Source organism: Argiope bruennichi, chromosome 5 (assembly GCF_947563725.1).
Source record: "Argiope bruennichi chromosome 5, qqArgBrue1.1, whole genome shotgun sequence".
Classification (NCBI taxonomy): Eukaryota; Metazoa; Arthropoda; class Arachnida; order Araneae; family Araneidae; genus Argiope; species Argiope bruennichi.
The window spans coordinates 99926325-99931934 of NC_079155.1; positions in this window are offsets into that span (position 1 = coordinate 99926325).

The window sequence follows — 5610 nt, forward strand, 5'->3', positions numbered from 1 at the left end:
ATATGAAGTATAGAGTATTGTCAAACATTTCGAAGTACAGATTTTGGTGAATCTCCGCATTTCAGATTCCCTCGAGTTAGAAAAACAAATATTTGGCTTTATTTTTCTATGTATGTGAAAAAAAAATTCCAAATCCTTTTCAGCTAAATCTGTGAAATTTGGTGTATTGTATATTGAGTTCTATCAAATTTTGAATGTAATTCATTTTGAAGAAGTCCAAATTTGAAGTCTCTCCGAATATAAGCTGACAAGAAAACTGCCAAGCGAAGAAAGCCAGATGGGTAAAATTTGACACACAGATTTAACACCTAAATTATATAGATACTTATTAAATTTGAAACAAAATCTGTCGAAATATTGACTTTCAGTAGGTTTATATTTTTACCTGCATCAAAATGCGATAACTCAAATTCTGATGACTTAAATATATAAAAACTGGTACGTGATTTTGTGATTACAACTGCAGTTTTTTTTTTTTTTTTATCAAATTTCGGTTTCAATTAATTGGTAACAACGTGTCTGAAACATTAATTTTTGGGCTATCTATTTGATTTTCGGGCATTTAATACCTGGCACTTAAAAAGTTACTTATCAGGGATTAATCTCCAAAATCAGTGCCAAGTGTCACATGATTGATTCAGTAAAAATTTTAAAATCACACCAAAGATAAATATTTCGTAAATTTCATTCGCCAATGCTATACAAAGCATTTGCAATCTTACTTAATGTCCTAAATTTCCAAGTGTATTTAGGGTATAACATGTGTCACATGACTGATTCAGTAAAAAATTTTAAATCACACCAAAGATAAATATTTCGTAAATTTTATTCGCCAATGCCATACAAATAATTTGCAATCTTACTTATTGTCCTAAATTTCCAAGTGGGTTTAGGGTATAACACAAGCTTTATTAGAAAATATACAAGAACAATTTTGATAGGGAGTTGGTTCCCTCTGGCTTTATTTGGGTATGTGTTTTTTGCAGTTTTATAGAGTTTTAACTTTGCTGTTAGATGTAGATAATGAAATTGCTTGAATAAGAATCGATCAAAAAAGGTTTATAGCTGCATCACCATAAACCATTCAATCAAATAAAATTTGTAACTAAACTTAACAAACCCAAATTGACCTCAACCAAATTTTTACAAACTTCTAGGAGAGCTAAGGAGCATCAGGGCAACTTAGATTCTCATAACAATACTCCGTAGAAAATACTTTCTTTATGTGGGTGTGAAATCATAAAACACATGAATGGAAAGGACGTAAAGTTAAGGAAAACTGTCCATATGATTGGCTGCATATATTTATAAAAATTCTCGATAATATACAATTGCATTAAAGGAAGAGTTCGAATTCTTTGATGTGGTACAGGCTTCGGATATTCAGAGCGTGCTCGGAAATTCTCGGACATTTCTGATGTATTCTGCACTTCCACAACAGTTGCTGCAAAGGGGTGCAGTAAACTACTGGGTTCTGTCAGCAAGAGTTTCGTAGACAAGTGATTTGATGTGCTTTGTTGTACCTATCGAACCTTGATATGAAGTATTCAAGGTTCTATAGATTCATCTATAGGAAAGCCAATGCTCAGAGAAAATCACAGCCAAACCGCTTCCTTCAAGTTCTTGTATTCCGCTTATTAATAATAGCGCCCTTTTCACATTAGAGATATTTCTTTTAAGCGAGAACGCTCAAAATACTTACGCTTTTACAACAACATCTACCATGTGACGAACGCGTTTTCGACATAATTCCAAGTCTACTTGGTATACTCTATCTTACTTAGAAGTTTTTAAAGGTTCATCTCAAACATTCTGCATTTGGTATGAATGGGCTTATGCATCATCAAATAAATGTGTTCGTTTTGTTTTTTTTTAAATAAATGAAATAAAATCTTTAACCTATAGTCACTTTATTTTACAATAACTGTACCAGAGTTCTATCTTTACGGATATGATATATATATATATATATATATCATATCCGTAAAGATAGATATATATTTAATATATTATAAAACTTAATATATTGTTTTTAATTTTAATATAAAATTTATTAAATATAAAGATAAATAAATTTAAATCTAATATAAATACTTCGAAAGAGTGAGAGTTTTCTTCAGTTCCGAAAGTGATTTTCATTGATAAATTTATTATGTTTTATTATATTTTTCTTTGTAAATTAAAGGAATTTAAAAAAATGAATTAAAAAGAAATATTCGATTATTCATTTTATAATTTGGGTAGAAACAATTTTGATACTTTCAGAACGTAATAATAAAATAAAATATTGAAAATTTGTATTTCCCATGCTGCATTCTCAGATTAAACCTTAAAGATTATTTGAAAAGAAAAAAGCAATAAGAATACCTTTTCTTCAAAATTGTTTTTTAATAAAATATTTATTTCCGTGTTTTTGCATTTTTCAGCAGAAGTAAATAACTTAAAATATTCTTAGAGCATATGTAATGCAAAAGAGAATATGTAATACTTTCAATTATTCTCTGAAATATGTAACACAGTGCCATTAATGTTCCTACCATACATTAAAATTTTATGTAATCTTTTCTGGCTTATATAACTATGACATATATAAAATTGCATTTATTAAATTTTAACCGATATATATTTAATACTCTTAACATATTTCATCGCTTAAAATTCATCTTGCAATTTAATAATGTTATCTTAAATCACTATATAAATCACGTATTAAATGACTGAAATATGAAAAAAATGTAGAATAATAATGTGACTTTGAAATTGTAAGAGCTGATTTTTTTAGAAATAATAATACTTTTATTTCGTTAACTATGGATTATTCTATTCCCTGATTTTCAAGAAAGTGAAATTACAAGACTTCAAGATATTCGTTGTATTTTTGGCGAATTTACTTATTTTTTATTAAAAGTAATAGTTAAAAAAAGATTAGAATTAATTATTTTTAAACATATATTTTAGAGTAAATTAATCTTTTTTTATCACCTCCTTTTTAATAAAATAAATTAACTCTACGACACTTGCATTGTAGAATAATAACAAGAGAAAAAATATTTGAAATTGTAAGAGCGAATTTTTTTTTTTCACATTTAATAATATTTTCAATTTTTTAAATATCTATTATTCTTTTCCCAATTTTCAAAAAAGTAAAAATAGAAGACTTCAAGACATTCGCCTGCATTTTTGGTGAATTAACTTATTTTTTTTACTAAAAATAATAGTAAAAAATATTAAAGTTAATTATTTTTATGCATCAATTATAAATTAAATTTTCCAATTTTCTTACATATTAGAGTTAGAAATCATTCTTTATCGTTTCTCTTTTTAATTCTGTCTCTGATTTTCTAAAAGTGAAAATTCAAGACTTCATTTCAAGATTCGTTTGTATTTTTGGCGAATAAACTTATTTTGTATTCAAAAAATAAGAGGAAAGATTAAAATTAATTATTTTTAAACATCAATTTTAGAGTAACTTTTCCAATTTTCTTACATAATAATATTAGAAATCATTCGTTGTCATTTCACTTTTAGTAAAAGATTAACTTTACAATACTTGCATCTTTTAATAGACGGTTGGTTGAATAATCACAAAGCTATTCTTTGACTATACATAATTCAAAATCTTATAACCATTTTTAAACTGTTTAACTAACAGACAATTAATATTCCCACTGGCTATTAAAAGTATATATTTTCCCTCCTCGTTTTCATAAATATGACTTGTATAAGAATGCATTTATCAATGGATTTTACCTGATCTAAAATATTTAGTACTCTTAAGCGTGCTTAATCGAAAAGCTCACCTATTAATCTATCGCTGTCAGCTCAAGAGCACGTCACCGTACAAACCAGGCGCCAAGGTTTTTCCCTAATTGCTTGAAAGATACTTGAGCTACTTGATCATCAAAAGCAGGGGCAATTAATAAAAATCTCTACCTGCTCACTACAGCTAATCTAAATTGTTCTTGTTAAATTTCTGATCATGTCGTGAGGCTGACATGTGTATAAATATATTGTTTGTATGTCAGCACGTTTTGGGTGTTCGCTTGTCAAATGGCGAAGTATAGCATTGAATTCATAAACAGCTCCACTTCACGTAGAACTATTCCAATAATGAGACTTTAGAAAATATGATTGGAAGGCCAAAAACTGGCGACAAAATGAGTTCCCTCGATTTGTTATAAATATTCACCAGGTAATAATGATTCAATAACGGAAAAGATTCGAAAATAGAGGCGATGGAAGGAAGAACTTAGTGACAATGTTTGAAATGTTAATGGCCAGGTCATAAATCAAGTGCTGTCACGCGTAAGGTTCTAAATTTGCTGCAAAAGGACTAAAATGCGATTAATCCGAAAATGTAATTGATTTTTGGCGTCATAAAATATAAATGCAGGAATAAAGAGTGCAGTGAAAGCATCTTACACTAAGCTGTTAATTGATGGTAATGCAATTTGTTGTCAAAGTTTATTAGTTTTCCCATTTAATTAAATTATGAAATTTAATTTCCTGAGGTATCAACAAGCAATTATGAAAGCCTTTTGAAAAGCGTATTGATCACCTCAGTAGAATAAAGACATTTATATTATTTTAAGTATAGTAATTTATCTCCACATTAAAAATTAGAAGTCAGAGTAATTTTCATAAATTAATTCTCTAAAAAATATTTTTAAATCCATTAAAAGTGATTTTTAAAATAAAAAAAATGATTTTTAACTTAATCGCAGATGAACTTATTAGGAGTACTAAATAAGTGAAATTTATAAACATGTTATTAGTGCAGATTCTAACCTTTAACATAAAAATAACTTTTTTTAATTCCCAAATTTATAATAAATATCTGAAAAATATTCCTAAAATATAACTTTATTATCAGTTTATTTCAAGCAAAAATATAGAATGACAAAATTAACTATGATACTCAATAGATATGTTGCAACAAAATTCAATTAAAGTAATATTAGATATGGCTTTTTATGCATGTAAACATAGTTATCGAACCATTACAAATTCTTTTCAACAACTTAATTGAATTTATGTCTGTTGTATGATTTTTTATGTTCCATTTCCATATTTATTAAAGCGCTTGCAGGCATAGATGAAATCAAATATAATTTCATTATTGAAATGCAGTTATGAAAGTGTTTCTACCTAAACCATGAAGGAAATTATATAGAAAATGGATTTTTTTTTTAATCTGTAAATTTTTTATCTCGTAAATAATTTATGAAGTATTTCAAAAAGCATCACTTCAATAAATTTAATTCACATATAGGTTTGATACATTTTTTTTAATATTTCGTTATTCCTTTTAACCATTTTGCTTACAATAACGTTCTAAGATGTGTATCAAATTACAGAAATTTCGAGATTTAAAATTGCAGTTGTGTTAGTGACAACTAAATTAAAAGATAAAAACTCACATGGACACTCTTAAATATATTTTTTCTTTAAGACGCATAATTAATAGAGGTATAATCTACATAGAATAATAAGCATTTAAATTAATTTTTATTATTTATTTAATCAAATGATACCTTCTTTTATAGAAATGTACTATCTTGCTGATTTAATTTCGAATATTTAAGAATTTCATGTTTAAGTGTAATTTTT